The sequence below is a fragment of the Cupressus sempervirens genome, chromosome 9 (genome assembly GCF_028749045.1).
Source record: "Cupressus sempervirens isolate cs-2001-9-10 chromosome 9, ASM2874904v1, whole genome shotgun sequence".
NCBI lineage: Eukaryota > Viridiplantae > Streptophyta > Pinopsida > Cupressales > Cupressaceae > Cupressus > Cupressus sempervirens.
Window position 1 is genome coordinate 307,390,877 of NC_143126.1, and position 25,076 is coordinate 307,415,952.

A 25,076-nucleotide genomic window follows, 5' to 3' on the forward strand; every position below is an offset into this window, starting at 1 on the left:
GTAGGTGAGGGAGCTGATCCCTTCCTGAGAGAGTGCTTTGGTAGGCGACGACAAAGACTACTCGTACAGCAATCCTGGCTATCTTGGCGGGGAGCCTTGGAGCAGAGACTACCGAGACTGGCAGTATTCCTAGCCTCTTTGATATGGCGGATGCTACCAGATCATACAGGACATGGGTGGCCTATTGGCTGGGCACGGGTGTTGAGCACCCTATTACAGGAGGATGGCGAGGTTTACTGTTGGGGACAGACCATCCTAGCAGAGTTGTATCATGACTTACATATGTGTGCATACCAGACACAGCGCACGATGGGACCAAGACTGACACTATTGATGGTCTGGTCTTAAGAGCACATCGGGGTTACTTGACCCATCACACAAAGAGAGACCAGGCAGCCTGGAGAGCCATATGCATGCAGATATCGACCTCCTATCCAGTATACATCGATAGAGTCATTGAGATTCTGGCGCAGGTGCCTTGATGAGATTATCATGTTTGACTGGACTCCTTATGATGGAGTGGAGCACTGGGGGAGAGTACAGGCAGCAGGGGGTGAGGATGATATAGAGGATCAGATGTATCTCCCATTTACACAAATCGATTTCTGGATTATTGGTCGATTCATTCACGTGATCATGCGATATATGCCTTCTCGGGTGCGACGACAGTTTGGGCGTATCCAAGATGTGGTTCCAGACAGGTTCTTGTATCCTGTAGTGACTCGTGAGTATGGTTGGTTGTGGGGTCAGGGGATGACGCTACGATTTTCCCGAGCATCATGGTTACCGATGGATAGAGTGTCATGGATTCATGGTCAGGATAGGGGAGATGCTGGTATGACACCGGCATATGCGCAGTGGTGGGCAGCACACCAGCCAGTCAGACTGGCAGTGCCTGGAGTGGTTCCACCAACAGAGTAGGCACAGGGAGAGGGAGATGGCACAGGAGATGGGGGACAGGCTGCTATGGTAGCAGTGCCAGCTTAGGGAGCACAGCATGGACCACATGGTCGTAGGACAATTGCTAGGAGGGGTGTCGTAGCAGCACAGGTGCCACCACAGAGGGGACCTCAGGTACAGGCACAGGCACAGGCACCTCCACAGGTACCACCACAAGTGCCTCTACAAAGACAGGTATAGGGAGAGGAGCCGGACATAGTCAGGGCTGAGCGGGATAGCCTACGGGCAGAGGTTACTAGGCTACAAGCAGAGGTACAGTTGCAAAGAGTCAGAGCAGATAGCACACGGGAGGCACTAGCAATTTTGCAGGCACGAGTAGATGCAGGGGATTTTGCGGGTATGGCAGTGCATGCTGATGCTGAGGAGCTAGCGAGGTTACGGGGAGAGGTGTCTACCTTGCATGTCGAGCGAGCGACATATCAGGCTCAAATCGATGAGTATTGCAGGCAGCAAGATATAGCGAGACAAATGGTTACGCCGGGGGCCAATGTGACAGTGATGCAAGAGGTCATCTCAGCCAGGAGATCTGAGGCATGGGCAGTACGAGAGGCAGCCTATTACAGGTCACTGTATCATGATGTTGTACCTACCGACCAGCGGCAGCCTGATTTTGAGAGAGGGGCTAGTTCCTGGACCATGGGTGGCAGAGCTAGATCAGAGCAGTCAGTAGGGCAGAGCCGACCACCTCGAGGGGGTGACACAGGAGGAGTAGGACCCTCATAGCATGGCTCCCGAATTTTGTATAGAGATCCGATATTTTGACAGATATGTGCAGATGCAGCCTTTGTACTATATGATTCTATATGTATTTGGACTGTACAGACATTGATTCTTTTGTGATATATATACATGACATGAGTCGATGATTCTATATGTGTATGAGTGTTTATGATGCATATGTATGGATTTTATGTGATTCTTATGAGACTGACGTTTATGATGCAAGATGTGATGTAACTTTTCTATATACTATATAATGCTTAACATGTGTGATGCAGATTGGCTAGCGATTATGAGACTTATGCATTATGATATGTATGTGCCCCTAAATGTAATGCTAACGCTAAAATGAACTAGACTATCTAATGAGCACTTAGAAATGTAATTTGACGAGTAAACTAATGCAATCTATACTGAACAATTAATGTAACTTAAAAGGATGAAAAATGAAAACTCCATCTAAAGATGCAACCTAATGAATATCTGTCAAAATCATCACCCATAAAGATCCAGGAGCATAGCATAGGAGGAGGACATAAATAGAACCTTGTCTCAAGCACAACTCGAATGAAACCCTATATTACATGGACCCTAACTAAGTGAAATCAAGGGATTATGTTGTGTTTATGTGGAGAGCACACCATTATTTTTATTTTGCAAAAGAGTGTATGCATTATATGCTATAGAAGCATAAATGTTAAAGCTCCTTTGCGTAATTGCCCCCATTGCGGCAGGCATTAATATCTGAGACACACACACAGTAAAACCATAAAAGACATAAAGAAAATACGACAAACCCAAACAAAAGAGACTTCATGACCAAGTAGTCATTTATCTCAGAGTTCTTGCCAAGAGCCTTAAGTCTGGAAAAGTGAAAGTCCCCATATCACCTACAGGAAGGACTCAACCTACGGAGAAATGTTGAGTCAAGTGTTTTGTGATAATATGATTGTGTTATTCAGGCAGGGGTTGGTGAAATGAACAAACTTCTTGAATCATTAAGCCTCCAAAAGGTGATTTTATGTGTATCCAAGTGTGGTCACTATCGTAAGAGTGTGCAACAGAATGCGATTAAACAACCATTTGACAGGAAGCATGCAAGAATGGAAATGAAAATGAGGCCTCGTAGACAAGAGGTCTTTTGTTGGATTTAGCAACAAGCGAAAAACTAAGTACTATTCTACACAAATGGGAAAAAAATAATGATGGTAGGACATGAAAGGAATGGTTTGGATAGACAATGGATTGGCTTTTTTTTTTTTTTTTTTTTTTAAAAAAAATTTCAGGACTTTTAAAGACTGTACAAGATCTACAAATGCTCAAGCATAAAAGTGCTTGAGATGCTGAATATTTACAGGTTCAAGGAGCGGATCCCCCTTAGGTGTAGCAATTTGATATGCCCCAGAACCATATTTGGCTGTAACAACGAATGGACCTAGCCAATTTGCCTCAAATTTTCCTTTCCTTTCACGGTTCTGGAGATTCCTCATATTATGTTGTAGCACTAGATCACCCACTTCAAATTCCCTTGGCTGGACCCTCTTATTATATTATAGTTGGAGGCGATGTTGATACACGCGAAGGTGGTTAAGGGCGCGGAGGCGTCTCTCATCAAGGAGTGCCAACTCTTGCAAGCGAGCAACTCGGTATTCTTCATCGGATATGAGGTTTTGTAGAGAGACTCTAAGGGAGGGTAACTCAATCTCAATGGGTAAAATGGCTTCAGAACCATAGACGAGGGAGAATGGAGTGGCTCCTGTGGGGGTGCGAATGGAGGTTCGATAGGCCCAAAGTGCGGGAGCAATCTGGAGATGCCAATTACGGCCAGCTGCATCAACAGTTTTCTTTAGGATTTTCAAGAGGGTTTTATTTGTGGCTTCAGCTTGGCCATTGCCTTGAGGGTAGTATCTGGTGGAGAAATGATGGGTTATTCCAAATTTTTGGCATAATGTGGCTACTCTTGATTTTTAAATGGGGTTCCATTATCAGTGATAATATCTTGAGGTATAACAAAGCGGCAAATAATATAGTTTAGGATAAATTTAGAAATTTGCTTGCCGGTGATGTATGTTAAGGGAATGGCCTCAACCCATTTCGTGAAATACTCAGTTGCGGCAATAATATACTTGTGGCCATTAGCAGAATTAGGATACACTTGACCAACAAGATCAAATCCCCAGCGGGAAAAGGGCCATGGTGTGATGGTAGGTTGCAAGTCTTGGGCGGGAGCGTGTATCAAATCGCCATGCTGCTGACAAGGGATACATCTTTTCACAAAATGATATGCATATGCTTCCATAGTGGGCCAATAATAACCTGTCCTAAGAAGCTTTTTCGCTAACGTAAAGCCACTAGAGTGGGAACCACAAATCCCTTGGTGAACCTCTTCTAACGCTGTTTTAGCTTCATCTGAATTGAGGCATCGAAGGAGGGTTCCATCAAAGTGTTTCTGGAAAAGGGTATCACCTATAATGGTATAATGAGCGATTCGGCGAATAAAGGTCTTACTTTGGTTTGGAGTGAGGGTTATGGGAATAGTTTTATGACGTAGATAGGCAAAAATGTCGATATACCATGGAGACTCGGGACCAACGATCTCGCACACCACTTCAGAATCATTCTGCTCATAAGCAGGAGTAACAAGATTCTCAACGAGAAACTCACATTTTGGACTATATTCTGGCATGGCAATCATAGAAGCAATAGTGGCCATGGCATCTGCTACCTTATTGTTAGCCCTTGGAACTTGTTGAAAGACAATTTCTGTAAAGTGTTGCTTAAGATTCTCAACTATTCGGCGGTAGGGCAACAATTTCTCATCTTTGGTGTGATATTCATCAGTCACTTGTTTAATAACCAGTTGTGAGTCTCTAAAGACAAGAAGATTCTTAATATTCCATTTAATGGCTTGACGCATTCCTATCACTAATGCTTCATACTCAGCTATGTTATTTGTGCAAGGGAATGAAATTTTGTAGGACTTAGGAATTAAATCCCCTTGTGGTGTTACAAACAAAAATCCTGCCCCTGATCCCTTTTGTGTGAAGGATCCATCAAAAAATAGTTTCCATGATATACTAGGGGCTATAGTCATAATGGTATCATCTGGAAAGTCTGCCACAATAGGGTGACTGCCTGGAAGAGGTGCTTCAGCTAACTAATCTGCAATGACTTGTCCCTTAATAGCTTTACGCTCCTTATACACAATGTCAAATTCACTTAGGATTAAGACCCACTTTGTTGCTCGACCAGTGAGGGTGGCTCTTGACAATAGGTATTTGAGTGGATCAATTTTGGCAATGAGAAATATAGTATGATTAAGCATATAATGGCGTAGTTTCTGTGTACAAAAGACCACGGCCAAACATGCTTTTTCAATAGTAGTGTAATTCAACTCATAACCAACTAGTGTTCGACTGAGGTAATATATGGCTTGTTCATTTCCATTATCATCTAATTGTGCCAGGAGTGCTCCTAAGGCAACTGAAGTAGCTGAAATGTACAAGATCAATGGTCGTCCTGCTACTGGAGGGACTAAGACTGGAGGATTAGTCAAATATGCCTTGATTTGTTCAAATGCTTTTTGGCACAAGCAATCCCATTGAAACTGATTTCCTTTACGAAGCAAATGCTGAAGGGGATGAACTTTATCAGCTAGCTATGACACAAATCTTCTGATTGATTGTAATCTTCCTTGAAAACTGCGAAGCTCTCTTAATGTGGTAGGAGGAGGCATATCCATGATGGCCTTTACTTTTGCAGGGTCTACTTCAATTCCTCTTCTGGATACAATGTAATCTAATAATTTACCAAATTTGACCCCAAATACACACTTTTTTGGATTAAGGCGCACTTTGTACTTTTTCAATCTTTCAAAAATAGTAGTAAGGACATTAATGTGGGCTTCTCTAGTCTTGGATTTTCCTAAGATGTCATCAACATAGTCCTCCATTATGATGTGTAGAAGATCATGGAATATGGTAGTCATCGCACGTTGATATGTGGCACCAACATTTTTCAAACCAAAGGGCATGACTTGATAACAAAAGGTTCCCCAAAGTGTGATAAATGCCATCTTATGTTGATCGTCTTCTGCAATCTTGATTTGGTTATAACCAGAAAATCCATCCATCAAAGACAACATCTCATGTCCAACTGTCAGATCCACTATGATATCTATGTTGGGTAGTGGAAAATCATCCTTAGGACATGCGAGATTCAAATCTCGAAAATTAGAACAAACACGAATGCCCCCAGAGGCTTTTCCTACAGGGACAATATTGGAGATCCACTCAGGATAGTCAATGGGTCGAATGAACTTTGCTTCTAGCATCTTTTGTAATTCTGCCTTGACTAGAAGTGCTACCTTAGGATGCATTTTACGCAACTTTTGTTTTACTGGCTTGATTTTGGGATCAACTGTCAAATGATGTACCACTAAATATGTATCCAATCTAGGCATATCCTTACAGGTCCATGCAAAGTTGATCTTTCCTTTTTTCCAAGAATATTGTCATAGCTTTTTGTTCTTCAGGACTCAAGGTGGCAGCAATGTAGGTAATCTGTGGATTATCTTCTGTTCCCAAGTTTATTGGAATAGTATCTTCATTCAAAATGGATGACTTTTCTAGTGGCAAGGATCTAAATGGAAAATTCAACTCTCCCTCTTCTGGCGCCTCTACGAGGTTTTCACCAGAGGATGCGTCCTTTATTTTATCTTTTTCATCATCCAAAAGCACCCTAGAAGGGTTTTCACTAGAGAATGTTTCTTTGATTTTTTTATTTTTGTTTTCCTTTTCATTTTTGCGACTAAGAGAGTTGATTTGGCTACCAAAGTAGGCTTTTTCATCATATTGGATCTCATGCTCGTAATCTCAAAGATTCTTAAGGCCAAAGAGTGCCATCACTGCCTCATCATACTTACAAATGTCCAAACTTGGTGGCGTATCTTGAAGGCCCCAATCTATCATGTCAGGGTTAGTGAGAGGTAGATCAATGGATGAAAGGTCATTTATAGTAATGGTATGGACACGATTATTTAGGTCATCTTCGACGTATTGGAAAGGCACTTCGAAGAATTCCTCCTCTTGAGTCTCAGATTCAGGTTCGGCCAAATAGTTGTCAGCAAAGGTAACCTTAGGTTTGAGGGAACCCAAACCGCGTCTTTTAAGATAGCTATTAGCTTCTAGGGGTTGTCTAATTCCATTTTCATTTGGGCCAAGACCAGTACCATGATATCCCATGCTTTCAATAATGGGAAGTGCTTTGACATATCTGTCCTTAGGAAACTCCACAGGTTCATCTTTGCCATCATAATATAACCAATCCAAAATATTATCTTCCATGTGTTCATCACTAAGGGAACCCCAATGTTCAAATGTCATTTTTTTAAATTGCATGGTTTCCTTATTAGTAGAGGATGGCAATTGTGAAGGCTTTCCAAGGGAACGAGGGGAGAGTGGTAATTGTCCAACACACAAGGCATTTTTGAACTTATACTCTCCCATTCCCAAGTTAGTAAAGGTGGTCTTTTTCCCTGTAGTGCTAACTTTAGCATCTTCAACTTTCTCTTTTCCTTTACGGGAATTTGAACTCTCATGGGCTGCTTCTGGTACTGTAGGGGAAGCAATTTTTTTAATGACAAGAGGCTTAGGTATAACTGCAGAAAACTCACTTATGGGACAAAGATTTGTCAGAGTACCTTCCAATCTTCTGCAAAATTCAAAGGGTGTAGGATCCCCTGGAATTGTAACTTCTCTTCCTTGGTGTGAGAATTTCAAACATTGGTGGTATGTGGAAGGCACTGCTTTGAGAGTATGTATCCATGGTCTACCAAGCAAGATGTTATATAGCAAATCTAAATCTAGGACATGACATTCAATATTGATAATGGCTGGTCCAACTTTGAGAGGCAACATAATAACTCCTTTTGATTCCCTTTCTCTTTCATCATATGTCTTTATAGTAATTCTTTTGCTAGAATCAAGGAGATCCTCTGGAAGTCCCAGGAAATGAATCATCTTTAATGTACAAAGATTTAGACTGGATCCATTGCTATGAGGACTCTTTTTATTTTATGTCGTTGTATAAGGACTTCAATATGGAGCGACATATTATGGTTGGGATTGGGAGCTTGGAAATCTTTATCTATGAAGACCAAATGTTGTTGAGCGGCAAGGTTCCCAATCATGGCAATGAATTGGGCGGCATTAATATTATCAGGGACACAGGACTCTAAAAGGGCCTTTTCCAAGATTTCCTTATGTACAGGCGAGGTGGTAAAAAGCTCAAGTATGGATATTTGTGCAGGAGTCTTACATAGTTGGGATAATACATCATAGTGTGAAGCGGGCCTTTGTGGAGTGGACAGCACAGCAGGCGTGTGTGGAGCTGGTGAATTACTATTATTAGGAGTAGCTGCTTGCAAAATGAGTCTTCCACGTCGAGTGGTTGCATCACAATCAGCTGCTTGTAAGACAAGGGTATTCACATGAGCGTCTACCCCTTCGATGTGACCACTTAAGGAGTCAAAACCACATATATCATTGGTATCTATTTTACCACACAAGGAGTCAAACCCCGATATGTGGTTAGTAGAGTAATCATAAGGTACAGCGTTTGATGTGGAGGCTTGATTCGTATTATTGTTACCATCGTTGTGATCGGGAAATGGCTTTTGAAATATTTTCAACTTAGCATTCTTAGAGGAAGGACCTCCTTCCACTTCAATTTCTCCATTATCAACAAGGTTTTGGATAAACACTTTGAGTTTGAAACACTTATTGGTATCATGTCCTTTGACGCGATGGTATTTGCAATATTCATTTTCTTGATACCACCTAGGTTTTGGTTGATTTTCATCAAAAGGATGTGTATTAGGAAACACCATCAAATTATGATCTACCACCTTTTGAAAGATGGCTTCCAATGGTTCACGAAAGTTGGTGAATGTCCTATTTCGATCGTAATCACGATTGTAATTGTTACACGAAAAGAATCGAGTTTGTTGATTACTCTGGTTGTCTTGATTTGAGTTATTGTTGTTACGGTTGCGGTAATTATTGTTGCTACTTCCTCGAAGGCTTTTGACATTCGTAACACCATCGTGCGTAACACCCCTATTCTTAGACCATGATCTAGGCTTGTTATCATTGTTCGATTCATTATGGGAAGATGAAGAACTATAATGTTTGATAGTGCCTTTTTCTAAAAGTCCACTTTCAATGTTTTTACCCTTTTTTATTAGAGTAGGAAAGTCCTCAGGACTCGCCATTTTCAAGTGAAAGGACATTTCAGGTATCAAATTTTTTATGAACATATCTATAGGATGAGAGTCCTCAATTTTGTATGGCATACGACTAGCAAGATGTCTCCATCTTTGCAAGAAATTGGCAAAAGTTTCTCCATTTCGTTGCTTAGTATTACACAAGTCACTTAATGAAACCTGATTGTCCGTGTTGTAAGAGTATTGTGCTATGAACTTATTTACCAATTCATCGAAGGTAGTGTGAGAACCCTTAGGTAGATTTATGAACCACTCAAATACAGGGCCTTTGAGACTTCGTGGAAAGAGTCTCTTAAGGTAATCATCACTGTATGCCACCTCTTGACACAAAATATAGAACTCCCTTACATGTGCGACAGGGCATGTTTTTCCCATATATTTGTCAAACTTTGGAATCTCAAAACCAACCGGGAATGGAGTAACAGGAACAGATTTATCAAAAGGACAAATCTCATCAAGAGACAAGTGTTTTACCCCTTTATTGTTTGTGTTGCGCACCTCATTTCATAGTTCATGAAACATTTGAGCGAGATGTGTTACTTCAGAGTTCGTTTGTGCTTGTGACTGCTGGGGTGGTGGAGTTGCTCCATTTGAACCACCCTGTCGATATGCACTTGTTGCATTTGGCGCCGATGTTGTTACCATGGTCGTAGGCACATGCAACTGAGGTGAAGGTGTAGGCTCTGTGGAAATGACCATTGGTTGAGTTGGTGCTTGACTAATACCAAGGCCTCCTACATTTGAAGTTGTTGAGATGTTTTGTGGAGCATTAGCATATGTGGCAAGATTAGATAGAGCATTGATGAATTGTTGAAAGATTTCAGAGTTGGCTTGAAGCGTTGGTTGTGGTAAAGTGCTAGATGTGGGCAAAGCACTAGTTGTCACCGTAGGTTCTTTTCCTTTGCTTGATGTTGGTATTGCACTTGAATTAGGTGCTAAGGGAGCACCACCTTTCTTGACTTGAGTAAATAGGATGTTCTCATCAAAACTTGTAGGAATGTTAACACCATCCTTGATCAGATTTAAGAATATGTCGGTCTTGTTTGCCTTAATGGATTTCTCCATCATCTCTACATTGTAAGGGTCTGCAAGGAAGGTCTTAACCTCACTAGAAATATCACCGAAATCAATAGGGTCTTCATCTTGGTATACTTCTTCATCATTAACACCTGGATTGCTATTATGAAAAGGTTGTTGTGGCTCTTGGATATTAGGCATACGAAGATTCAGATTAGAGGGACCCACATCCCCTAATGAAGTTGCAGCTGAGGGAGGAAGATTCCCCATTTCTGATTGCTTTGCCAATTCCCACAAATGTGTTTTGGGGTTGAATGTAAACCTTCCTGATCGTGTGTTTACCATACAAGAATGGCCAAATTATGAATGAAGGCTTATGAGAGAAATAGCAAATGAAAATGAGAGCTCTTAATCTTAGATGATCAGTGGGTCAACTTCCCAAATTTGAACAAGAGACCTTAGTTTAGCAAAAAAAATGATATTGAAAGATAATAGTATCCTTTTCTTACCAAAGATAGTCAAATATGATCTTGTAGGCAAGATAAGACACCAAATGGATCACTTACTATTTGGAGACTGGCTTGTGGTCCCAAATAAGCAAGGTAAGGTATTGAGTGGACTGCTTACTATTTGGAGATTGACTTGTGATCCCAAATAAGTAAGACTTGAGTATCTTTCTCTTACCAAAGATAGTCAAATATGATCTTATAGGCAAGATAGGACACTAAATGGATTTCTTGCTATTTGGAGACTGACTTGTGGTCCCAAATAAGAGAATGTGATTAGGATAAGGTGTTTGCTTATGGATGTAAGGTCTAATGTCACGATAAAAAGATGTTTTTAGGTTTTTAGCTCCTTTAGAAGAAAGTTTGAAGATGGAAGAAATGGAAATGAATAAGAAAGACGAATGTATGATGGCCACTTATACGGTTGATTCAATTTTTGTTTACGGGAAATAAGAACCTTGGGTTTACACCTGGAAAAGCAGACCAGTTCTGAAGTTTTTCGTTATAGGTGATCCTATCGTAGCGGTCTTGCCTAGCTTCCTCTTTTTGAATGTCCTTGATCACGTAGCTGAATTTTTTGTCACCGTGTGTTAGTCTCTTCCTTTCTTTGTAGACAGGTGGTTTGGACAGTTTCACTTTCTTATGCTTGGTTTGGTTGACTTTTTTGGTCATGGCAAGAACAAAACAAGACTCAAACCTTTTGACATCAAAAAAAAACTCAACCAAAACTCAAAACGTGACTCTAATGCAAAAACTTCCAAAAGATGACTGTGAGTCAAAGAGACCTCACCTAACCTATCTTACTGCAAAGGTTCCCTCACAATTTCACTCGTTTTTTGGCTTGTTTGAAGTTTTTGTTTTGTTTTGTTTTTTTTTTTTTGTTTTTTTTTTTATTATTTGAACAAACACACCAAACACAACAACAATCCTAATAAGGCTGATACTAGGTTGTACAAGGCTTAGCTAAAGGGCATCCTCGATATACACTAGGTACGTGAGGCCCAATTCTATAGATGAAAGGAAATACTGCCACACAGCCGGGGGGAGACGGTAACCCAAATCTCCTCCTTCACTTCCCAAAGGTATAAAGTTCTTTGGGGCTTAGCCAAGAGTGACAATATTTACACTTCTAAGAGAGGTGTCTTTCAATTCACCTCCCGATTCTTATACTCCGCCAAAACGCTAGAGTTGAGGTCGTCCCAAGGGGTGATGAAATCCCCAAGCAGGCCTCCTAATAAAATGAAAAACAAATCCACTTATTTCTTGTGCACCCAAGGTCGCCCAAAGGCACGAGGGGAGAGAATACGTAAGTGTACTTGGGGTTTAAAAGACACTTGTTCATTATTCACAAAAATTTAAGTTTGCTACTCTAATTGAAGACACGCGTGTTTAGAGCATACAAGGTTCTTTCCAACTTTAAATAGCAGAAAATAAAATACTAAAAGAAAATGCTAAAATGAAGTTAATTTTCCTTAAGGCTTTGGATGTGATTTCATTTTAAGGCCCAAATCCAAATGTGCTCTATACTAAATGTACTCGTTTAAAACGCTCCAATTTCAAATGTGACCGAACCTTTTACACTCTAGTTCATCCTCTAACATAAATCCTCGACCTGCAAACTCACAAAATGCTCAAGAAATAGTTAACCGTTAGTTTAAACCTCAACAGTCGCAGACGCTAATATTTGAAGACGCTAAAACTCGAAGACGAAAAAGTACAGAGTGCAGACGCCAAAGTGTAGAGCGCAGACGCCAAAATGCAGAGCGCAGACGCAAACACCAAAATGCAGAGTGCAGATGCCAAAATGCAGAGCACAGACGTCAAAATGCAGAGCGCAGATGCTAGAATACAAAGCGGAGATGCCAATTTCAGATCGCAGACAACAAATCACAGTGTGCAAACGAAAAAGAAATCAGCGCAAACGACAAAACCCTAACTTAGACGACAGAACAAATTAGACGGAGACGCAAAAAAGGAACCTGATTTTTTTGGCGGTGGCGCAGACGCTTGTTCTTGGAGACGCTGATCTATAGAGTCGCTGATATGCGTAGAAGCGCAACGCAGACGACACTGAGACCATCAGAGATGAAAAAACGCTAATCTGAACTGCAGAAAGTTTTATTGGCAGACTAGTGAAGTGAGATCAGGGACGTGGGTCCCACTAGGCGTGCCAAAATGTGTGCTAAAAAAATATACAAATTGCTGGAAGCCTAAGGAATCAAGCTAATTTTTAAAAAAATTCACAAAAGCAACCAACAAACCAAAATTCCAACCACCTCTAATACTCAACAAGGGCAACTATGTGTAGTCATTGTTGGTGTATCTTTGATAGAGGGTGTGTTTGGTATGCTCTCACAAACACAACAAATAAGTAAATCCCTTGTGTGGAAGTGCAAATGTGAGTGTGAGTGCAAAGTGAATGTGCAATATGATCCTAGGCTATATGAAAAGAAGAATACTTTCAAGATATGACTATGGAGAAAGTCACACTCAAAGGTACTCTATGATGCAATGAACATGAAATTATGAAAACTATCTATGGATGCAAGCTATAATTAGAATGAAAACTAAAACTAGAATGTAAACTAAATATGAATGCACAAAAAAAACTAAGATGCAATACACAATGTAAATCTTACCAACTATCAAATCACTAATATGCAACCTATGAACTCCATACGGAAATGTAGCTATAATGCAAGCTCTCAATGTGGTGATTCTAGACTCAAAGCGATGGCGTGTCAATGTAATCCAATAATCCTCTATATGCAATGCTTCGAGACAAGGCTTCTATTTAAAGACTCTCAGGAAACATCTAGAGGGTGTCTAAAAGATAAGGATAAGAATTAACAATTAAGCACCTTATCCCATATTCTTAGTTGGGAGGATAAAGATGAGGTGGCACATGTGTGTAGAAAGTTCTCAAGTTGTAGACACCATGTGCTTAAAAAGAAATGTAAACCCTTATGATGACAACTCATAAGAGTACACATACTCTTAGGCTTATGGATATAGATTAGGATAAAGATTAAATTAAATGAAATTTAATTTAATCAAGGTCTAGAAGAAATTAATAGGATATGGAGGATTTAAATAAATAAAATTTATTTTAAAAAAAGAATAAACGGAGAATCGTGTGTTAAATTAAATTTAACACATTAAGGCTAGGAAGTATTTAAATTAAATTTAAATACTTAGGCCAAAAATGAACCTATTTAATTAAAATAATTTTAATTAAATAAGTAGAAGAATGTGACCATTATTAATTAAATTAATAAAGTCATTTGGGACAATTTTTAGTGTCTACAACTTTCTTGTCAAAAGAGCTGAAAATTAACTGTAAAGGGATTCCAAAGAACTGCTAAACCTCTAGAGGCACCCAAACCTTGCATATGATAGGCCTTCCATTTTTTCCATCTTGCAATGGTTTTCTCAAAATTGTTTTGGGATAATTTGGTTTCTTGCAATAAAATAATCCGCCTGCAAAGAATCAATGGCTTGTTTGATTCTTTGTCTCTTGTCAGAGGCATTTAAACCTTTGACATTCTATGAGATGATTTTCATTGGGGACAAGGAGAACACCTAGTTCTCCTTGTCGATCTTTTGTATTAGATTTAATCTTTATAAAGCTTATGTATGTGATTCAACATTATGGAACCCTTGAGAGGTGTAATTGTTATTGTATTTCTTTCTATCTATATGATTTATTGCTTCCCCTATGTTATCTCTTGTTGTTTTACTCTTTTCAAAAAAAAAAAAAAGTTTGGCAAACTTAGTGACATAATAGGCTAATTTCTTTTGGGTTCCCTGGTGAGGCATTACAAAAACAAGATTAATGTTAGGATTCACCTTTCTTAAAACCCTTGTCATTAAGGATTTTGTTTTTAATGTGTTGTAGAACTTGAATTAGGAATGTAGGGTATCTGCATAATTTACAATGGATCTACCATAATCACATAATGTTTCCATGGATGTAAATGTGCATCAATGTATAAGATAATGTATGCTTCAATTTGGGTCTCCTTTTTTTATGGCCAACAATAAGCTAGATCTTCAAGAGGAAATGCTCGCAAAGGATCCTTCAATGCGAGATAGAAATCTTCTTTCTTGCTTGAATGTTTGAAAATGTGTGATTGTCTTGAATGTTTGAACTCCTTGAGGCAAAATAACTAATCAAATCCTTGAGGCCTTTTGGGCCCTAAGCCCCAAAATCACTAGGGATTAGGTCAACTAGGTCGACATAGTCATGGACTAGGTTGACCTAGTCTAGAGTTGGCCAAGTCAACTTGGTCTCAAAGATCAAGTCAAAGGTGCCACAAAAAGAATAGACAGTTACTAGAAGAAATACAGTAGAAAATGGAAGAGCATAGGGAGAATAAGGCATTGGGCACAAGTACATCTATGGTCCAAGAAAGGCATTATGGAAAGGGTGCTAAAAGGTCTTAAAAGGAAAGTATATCTATTTTAAGATGATACAATTTCTATATGATCACCTACATTTTCTATGAAGTATCACCTCCAGTCTCCTAGTCTATCATTTTGGTTTGGTTCCTCTATCACCTAGGATTAAAGTGTTGCCCAACTTTTGGAGGAATATTGTACGATATTCTGGTGAACTATAGTCTATTGTAAAAACTTGTTAATTTGCACATTTTGAGTTTAGTAACTTAGTTTTCTTTCATTTAACTTAAACTTTGGGTTTTGTGGTTTTTGACAACATCCTAACAAGTGTTTTTGTAGGTTTTGATTACATATTTTGTGCTCTAACTTGTGGTTTTGTAGGATTCACTTGACAAAGGATTTGCACTGGTAACAAGTACTTTTGTAGGTTACTTTGGAGATATAAATAAACTTTGTGTTTGTTCTTTAGCTTTCATTTCATTTCCTTGGCACTTAATAACTCATGGGTAAGGGTTAATATTGAAGGTAGGAGAGTAAGCTCTTTTCTTTCCAAGACAATCACAAATCTTCACCCACTAGTTTGGATCAAGAAAGTGAGAGGAGAGGTCATTCTTTAGGGGCCTTAATTAAACCTTTTTTGGTGTGTTTGGGAGAATAATTTGGAGTAGGAGAGTATGCTCTTATCCTCTTTGAGGAAAAATCATAAATCTTGACCTCCTTGTGTTACCCATTTTGTGTTTATCTCTTTGTGAGATTATTTTTCTTTAGATGGCCCATCATCGAAGGGAAAATCTCATAGGAACAACCCACGTGGGAACAAGTGAATCTCAGCTAATCCAACCCACTATAATCAGAAAGCCCTTGGCAAAGACTAAAGTCTTTAAGAGACATAGTATCTTCATTCATTCTAGTGAGGACACTCATAGGATTGAGACCATGGGAAAATTGATAGTGTGAATACTCTTGTGGTTGCAAGGCCCTAGTTTTATATTGGATGAAAGGGGGATGCTATCAATGGATCCCTTACTAAGAACCTTGAATTAGAGATCAATCTATTTTAGTCGCTCAATATTATTTTGCAAGATTGACCCAACTGGATTACATGAGTCACTCAAAAATTTGACTTGCCATATGTGTCCCTTTTTATGTGTTAGTAGCACTCCATGAAAAATTCAATATCTATTGTGAGCAATCACTTTGTATGAGGCAAGGGGACATCAAGTTGTGGGCAAAGGTATTGAGTAAAAGTTGTGATGTCTAGGTAGAATTTGTTTGGTGTGTCTCCAATTTATGCTAGATCCGCAGAAATCTATTGAACATACAAAAGATGGTAGCTTTAGGGATTTCCTCTTGAGACCTCACAAGTTTTTATATCATGCAAGTTTTCTTTGTCCATTTCTTGATTGTTTGAAGACTACTCTATGTGTCACATATTGCATGATAAAACTTTCTTTTTGAATAGCAATTTTCTGCTATAATTGAGCTAAAATATTGTCAAAATGTCTAACATTGTAAAACTTATCAAAAAAAAAAAAAAATTTATGTCTTTGGGAAAAATTTAAGTCATTTTACAATACCAATTTTCTCAGTCGCTTGTTGTTCTGTGAAAAATTGTACGACAATTTAGAGTGCCACCTATAGTTGTAGAAAGTATCATACAATCAGTGTTGTCTGGTAGTTCTATGAAGTATCATCTGCTTTCTAATTATCTGTCACTTGGTTATTTTCTAATATATTGTATAGTACTGAAACATCATTTAGCTTTAGGGGTAATACCACCTGGTTGTCTCTTTGTCACTTGGTTCACTGTGAAGTATCGCCTAACTATAATTGCTAAATCTGGTAGCTTAAAACATGTTCTTAGTTGGTTAGGGCAGCTTACACTTAACTTTTTTGGTCTCTTAGTTTAAAATGAGTGGGCTAGAGATTATTATTAGTTGAAGATATTACTTAATTTCTTGGCTACATACTTGATTAGTATAATATTATACCTTTACTAAAGTCATTTGTTGATATTGCACAAAGGATTGTCCAAAATTACTTTTACAACATTCAACATTCAATTATTATGCTTGACTTGTGCAAGATAAAAATATATATATCAGGATAACCTCTTGCCATACTCTTACAAAGATGGAGGAAACTACACTTACACTATCCATGACAATTTCCTGAGAATGCGAATATTGATATCTTTTTCAATAATTTCATACTTGAACTACATTATGACCTTAGGAAACAACTCTTTGATACATTTGATGCCATGATATAAATTTGTCTTTGCATAGAGGATGTTTTGGTAGAAAAGGGTGAGATCACATTAAACAAGGAAAAATCCAATAATGGAAACAACTCTTACAACATCAAGAAAAAACCTTGGAACAATAGTAAGAATGTGGTTAGTGATGGTATTTTTGATACACCGAAACCTAAGGAACTTATTCTCAATTTGACTAGTGTTATCCAAACAACAAAGCAATAGGAGTCCTCCAAGGCTAGTGACTTGAGAAAATCTAATGACTCTAGAGGAAAACTCTCATGGGTATCAAAAGCCAAGTGTAACTTCACACCTTTGGGAGACACTTATGATGTGGTGCTTAAGACCGTAGTTACAAATAAGATCATCAAATTACTAGACAAGTCTAGACCATATGAGGTTGAAGTAAAACCCAAGTGGTTGGATGATGATTACTATTGTGATTACCATAGGAAGAAGGGTCATAAAATTAAAAGTTGCATGAGATTGAAACACATCATTCAAGACCTCATTGACAACGAAAAGGTTAGAGTGGATGGATTTATGATAAACAAGGATCATATAGTTTTCAAGAAGCCTCTACCTGAGTATGAGAAAGGCGAAGCATCTAAGAAGAACGATGGAAATGCCAAATTCAACTACACATATACAACCAATAACAATGTCATGTACATGCTTGAACTTGTTGAGGAAAGCATCCACATGATTAAACCAAGGCTGACAAAGATAACTATGATTCAAACATTGATGAGCCACCTAAGGTAATCTTAAGAGGGTTTGGCTCTTCTTCCACATGATCACAATCCTACAATGATGACACTAGAGGCAAACATGAACAAAAACCTTTGATTATTATTAGAGGTGTCAACTCACCTTCACATGTTGAAAACTTGAATGTTGTCACAAGAATTCAGCAAAAGGTCATTCTCAAGGGTCATAATTCTTCTATGTAGTCAACATTGAAGAAAGTAGGGACCTCCTCCAAAAAAGCATCAACTTCCTCTAAGTCAAGTTATAATATTGTGGATCAATTGCAAAGAAATCCTACTTAATTTCTATATTTGACTTGCTAGAATTGTCATCTACACACAAGGAAACCGTAGCAAAAAAAATATGTGCATGAAGTGTCCCCAAAAAAATTTATATTGATCAATTCCACACTATGGTTAGTCACATGGTTTCTCCTCATTACTTTACTTTCTCTAAAGAAGAAGACAAGTCATTAAACCATCCACACAGTCTTGCCTCATATATTGAAGTTCAAATTTATCCAACTTGTGTCAAACATGTGTTAATAGATGGAGGCATGGGGTTAAATATATGTTCTTTCAACTTATTCAAGCAATTAGGTCTCTCTGAATTCACTATTGACCCTAGGCAAAAAATCACAATCAAATCGTATAACAAAGAAGAAAGATCATCTAAAGGTCTTATGGTTTTGCCTATTCAAGTTGGACTTGTGGATACATATGTGGTCTTTCAAGTATTATATCCTTCTTGCTTGCATCATTTTTCTAGGAAGACCATGGATCAATGGCATGCAAGTGGTGAATTATAACCTATACTACATGGAGTTTTTCTTAAATGATCTCCTTTTGATTTTTGTGTTGAGTCAAAGCTATCGCATGAACATACTTGATCACATTTTAAGAGATTACTACATGTACATGGTATTATATAGTCATTAGTTAGATCTAATATTTATTGCATGCAAATACTCTTTCCATTATATTTATTACATTTCAAGGTTGATTCCTAAATAGGGGTTTGAATAAGGCATACCCTTCCCATAAACCTTCTTCCCCTTATTTTATGTGTGTAGGAATAGGTTACAGAGTTGTAGATCTGGATTCATGAGCTTTAGCTATAGTTGTAGTCCCTCAAAAATAAGATTTGGACCCACAATGACTAGGATGAATTTTGCAACTCCTATCCAATACTAGGTTGACCAAGCTGACCTCATATTGCATTTTTTGGATGAAAACCACACCATCAAAGTCAAATATTCTAAGTTATACTTGATTTCAACATTCTAGTGGAAGTCAAATCTAGGTTTGTGGTTCACTTTTCCTCTTTTAATCTCAATCTTTTGCACTTACTTTCATAGATCAGATTTACATCTCCTTATCATTTCTACATAAGGAATTTAAAACCCTACATTGTGTATATCTCAAATTGGCACCCTTACTCTTTTGGTTGTGATAATTAGATTCACTTTGTTGGAGGTTTTTTATTCTAATGTATGTAGGATTTTGAATCTAGCTACTCTTAACATTAATCACCATTTCTTGCATTATATTTTGGTTAGCTCAAATATTTTTATATAATATTATTTATTGTGTATATTTTGTGGGAATTACATGTTGGTGTTACATTTATCTTCTCTTGTATCATGTTATATCTTATCCTTATCACATTCATATTTTGAGTTTCGGTTGTGTGTTTGTTAACATGGAACTCTCTAAATTGGATTGGTGTACAACCACTTATGTGAGTACATTTCTTATTAGTTATCTTTATCAAACACATGGAGTGAAGTATAGATTATTTAATTTTATTATGTTTGTATTCTTCCATGGTATTCTTGCAAATGACATAATGAAATAAACTAATATAACTATTCCTTATAATGCATATTTCAAGACTAATATCAATATTTCATGTATTTTTCTTCTTCAAATTTTAAAAATATGCATGCAATATATAGATAGCATAATAATCTTTGTTAATGAACCTAATGGTAATCATAATCCTCCTAACCCTATTCTACTCACTCAAGATATATCTCCTTGTGATCTCATGATAGATAATTTTTGTGATTCTTAGACATTTTTTAGAGGATTTATCTTTGAGAATGTTTGATAATAATCCTTATTCCTCACTACATAAAGATAATAAGAAAGGTTACCTCCCTAAAGTAAACATTCTTACATATATTTATACTTATAGCATACACACTCAGAAAGCTCAAGATGAATCACCTTCTCAAAATATATTAAAGGGTAATTAAAACATATAATATGATATCACCACTCAACAAGGATACAAAGGTTTAGGATTAGGTATTAATGAAAATAACATTGATTATCTTATGGGTCCCATAAAACAAAATCCTAAAGGTGGTCTATGTTTCATCACTCGTGTTAATCTCTTACCATTCTCATATTCTCCAATGAATCATCTGTATATTCTCTTGCTAACCCCCTCTAATAATACATCACCATTTGACAAACTCTTATTTTTGACCAAAAGAATATATTGGAGTACCAAATATATATTTAGAATATATATTTAGAATAAAATTCCATTATAGGAACTTTCTAAAATACCAAAAACCTATAACTAGTAAAATTTCACACTTCTTTCATTGTAACAACAAGCATTCTCTTTATAATGTGTTGAGTTCAAACAAATTTGTTCAAGATCTAGTTGATAAAAGTCTTCTTTTGACTATATATATATATATATCATACATCTTATTCATATCAAATAAATACCTTAGCATTCTTTTCCTATTATATTGCTTTCCATTATGTAAAGTGATTTTCATAATGTGGACAAGGAGCATCATAATTGGAAGAAATCTCTCTTGCTCTCTAAACTAGGGGAAAGGGATAATGATTTCTTCCTTGTTTTCAAGATCTATTTTATCCCTTGGTTGAATGTTTCATTTATACAATGATATCCTTTTCAACATTCATTTATGGTTTTACATAATGATATTGACATCTTGAGTTGAAACCTTATGCTTTCTAGAAAGCACATATATTTTCTATATAAGAAACCACTTACGGATTTTAATGTGTCTTCCCTTTTTTTACAATGCATCTAATATCCTTTATGGACTTGAATGAATTTTTTTTCCTTCACAAAAGTTTAGACCTTATGCTTGATAATGTTATCTATTACAAAAGATCTACCACTTTGGGTATATATTGGGTTATTCTTTCTATCTTCTTCTTTCATATGATCCATTATATCCTTTTTCTTTTTTTTACGTCTCATTATTTCATATTCGTACATCCTTTTGAATAAGAGATACTTTGTTTCACAAATATTTTCATGCCTTAATGATCATGACTTAATAATAATTAATATAATTTATAACATTCATATTTTTCCTTGATGACTTGTTTACTTATATTTGATACTTATATTTGATGCATTTTATAGCATATATATGCATGTTTACATTAATATTTCTATCTAGTTTGCAACCGATTTTTCTTGGAATTGTATATTTATAATGAAGTATTTATCATTAGGTATTCATCACATATTCTTAGTGGAATGAATTATCATAGTATTCCTTTGGAGGAGTCTTTTGTCATGTTGGACAGGTGATTAAGTGCTTATGTTTTGCATTCATGACTTGATTTTTCATTGATGTCATCGTATTGGTTTTTTGGTTGGAACAATTAGAGTTGTAAAGAGAGTTTTGGCCAGTACTATCAGAAGATGCAGAGTTTTGTTCCATAGGATTTGTTACTGAAATTTTGCACAACTATAAAATTTAAGTATTCATACAAGGAAAGTACATAAATGCCATTCATTTCACAAAAAATAGAAATGTCTTTGTATTATTCATTTCAAATATACAACTAATGTTTTAAAAAAATGAAATGAATTGATATGCTGAAAGGAAAAGATCTCACACAAGCCATGAGTATAATTGAATTTACTAATTTTCTTTCATAAAGGAATACACAAACAGATAAATATGTTTGAAAGAAAGAAATGAGGTTAGAGATAACCAATCATTGCCTTTTGCTTTGACTGGTTATAAAATCCTTGGTGTGTTCATCATCCAACTCTAAGCTTTGCATTCTTCAATAGCTGCAAAAAATGAAAGAGAAATGGTATTAGATCCCGAAGGATCTAAGCAATGACTAGATGTCTCTACTACTACACATAATCTATCTGTTAATGTATTTCATTACAAAAGAAAGTAAGCTATATTTAATGCAATGTTGAAAGATATTTTGCAGTAAGCCTTTCAAAGAAACAGAAATAAAAGTTATTAATGGGTGTCACAAGCCCATGCTCGAACCTCATAGATGATATGTTATAGGATGATATGCTACAGGATACACAAAAGGCTACAGCAAATAAATAATGATTGACATTGCAAATTGAAAATGCATAGCTTACTACAAGAAAGCATGAAAGATAACCAACAAGAAATACTTCAAGCAATGCTGAAAGTTAAGGAGTTTTCATTGCAAATGTAAAGCATGCTACAAGAAAATGTCTTCAAAAAACCTCAAGATGCAGATGCAGATGTATTTTAAAATATGGACAGCTACAGCACAAATGGTAAGACAAACACAAATCAGAATTGTAACCCTCCATTTGTTCATGATTTAGCTCTTCCTGTAGGAAATCTAAGAGGAAAAAAGGGGGGTAATTCATTTGCTATTGTGACAAGGGGGTGAGAGAAAGTTGGCTTCAAATGTATTACAAACCTCTCCAATGTTTGGTAGCTAGAAACAAACTTCATTTCCAATTAGAGGTCAAATCTATGAATGGCTTTCGAAGTGGTGAAAAGGATGTCATCATAGTTTCCATTGTGAGAACCAACAAAATGCTCCATGCTTGTTAAAACTGAATTTATATAAAAATAGATAGCAAAGAATGCAATTGAGAGGAAATGTTTCCTAGATCCGAATATAGATAGTGAAATGGTGAAAGTAATAAGAAATCTTAAGGCTGAAATGGACCAACTTGAAGATTTATTAATGAAGGATTCCATCTTATTCAACATCATAGTTTAGAAGGTTACATTCAGCAACAAGTTTAAAGAATCATTTACCAAGCTAAAGGATTTAAATGTACGAAAAACACATTTCTAAGATTGGCTAATGGTTAGCAACCAATTAGGAATCATGCTGGAACTACTGAGAAAAGCCTTATGAATGAATACTTAACCTCAGGATTGCATTTAGTGTGGACTATGAATGTTGTTAGAATCAACCCTATAAATGTGATTAAAAACTCATATTTTCTAGCGAGTTTAACCATTAAATCTGCAAAGAAAATCCCATTTGGGTTGTCATAATATAAAGTTTTCAGTCAAAACCAAACAACACAAAAATCCTCAAGTTCATTATTCCAATGATATGAAGGGTTTCAAATTGTCATTGAAAGGAAGAGGCTCAAATCATATAAACAATGGTGGTGGTTTCTTAACTGATCATTTTCCATCTACAACTAAAGTTATTTGGCACTTCGATGGAATATATGCAAAGTCTCCACATATTCTAGGTGTTCAGTTCCCAAGTTTAACTCATCTTGGCCTCATTGGGATAGCACCATCGAAAGAATTACTTGACATATGGAATGCAAGGGAGGAAACCCTGGAAAAATATGATACAAAATCAATCAAGTTATGTAGTGTTCTTCACACACAACCTCTAGCAAATTTACCCAAGGCAAATGTTACCCTCTATGGATTGGTAAAAATGCACACATTAGAATGGGAAAGAATTTCTACTAAGGCTGCAAGAACTATTCCAGGTAGAGAAAATGGTGGCAGTTGTGACATAAAAAATCTCAGCAGGGGATCAAAGATATACTTTCCTATATTTGTAGATGGTGCAAATCTTAGTATGGATGACATGCATTTCTCCCAAGGTGATGGCTAACTCTTTTTTTGTGGGGCTATTGAAATGAGTGGATTTATTGAGCTTAAATGTGAGATTGTACAAGGTAGGTTTGAGAAATACCTTACGCCAATGGCACAACAAAAAACTTCTAGCAAGTAAAAACCCAACAAAATCACAATGATAGCAAAAATGACAAATATTTTAACAAAAAGCTCCAAATTCCAGTAGACTTGATGGTTCCAACAGTAGCAAGAAATCAAATAAAACCTTACCTCCAGTAGAACAAAGAAAATTCTATCAAATGCCCATGGCATTGCACGTGAGGACTAGTGAATTCTTCAATAGCGGCCAGGAAAACTCTACAAACCCTCATTCTTCCTCTTCACTGACAATGCCAAATGCGAAAATGAAAACTTTTTAGGGTATTCAACAACATATAATGTGTCCTATTTCATTTACATAATTTTTGAAGTCCACAGGGTTTATGTGTGGGATTTCTAATCCCTTGCAAATATTTATATTTGCATTGTGTTTTTAGATATTTATATTTGTATTATGTAAGGGGGGGGGTTCCTTGCTTAAAATCTATGTGTAGATTATTTAACTCTTTTTGCATAATATATCATTGTCAAGAAAATTATTAAAGTGATATAATTATAAATCACTTAATGTTTTCTATCATTAATGCAAAAGAGAATCAGATGAGTCATTTTATATTCATGTCATGGTCTTTATGGGAGAGATATTTTGGAAACATCTGGAGGGAATATAGGGCTTTTGGGGTCAAATTTAACTTCATCTTGGTAGTTTAAGTGTCTTTGTGACCTGTTAGAGCATTTTTGGGGCAGTTTTGAGTGAATCATGGGGTTCATTATGAGTTAGTGGAGTCAAATGAGGGAGGAGACTTCATTTTTGGAAGTTTCTAAGTCCTTTTTGGGCTTTCTTTCTGCATTTTCCCCTAATGTTAGGTTTGTACTTAATGAGTTTTGCAACTCATTTTTGGAGGAGTTCTGAATTTATGCATAGGGTTTTTGTGACTACTTCTTTGAGTCCTGGACTATATTTGCAAAATTTGTAATTCATTTTTGGAGATACAATACAAGTGACAACAAGTGTGATTATGCTATAATTTTGTGTTAACTGTTAAGTCTTCTTTCTTCCTAATTTTCTATGTGTGTATTTGAGTGATTTGATAGAATAACTTGTGACATTCCATTATTCCTTGTCATTATGTCTCATTCCAGCACCTAATTGTAGGAGAGTAAGTTTATTTGTAGGTTATAATTTGTGTTTTTTAAAAGTGAAATTAGTTAAAGAGAGGCATC

At 36.8% G+C, this 25,076-nt stretch overlaps 1 pseudogene; it reads left to right on the forward strand.

Moving 5' to 3' along the window:
- Window positions 1–12,244: 12,244 nt before the first annotated feature.
- LOC149538621 (putative formamidase C869.04 pseudogene) lies at window positions 12,245–23,910 on the forward strand (annotated as a pseudogene).
- The last annotated feature ends 1,166 nt before the right edge of the window (window positions 23,911–25,076 follow it).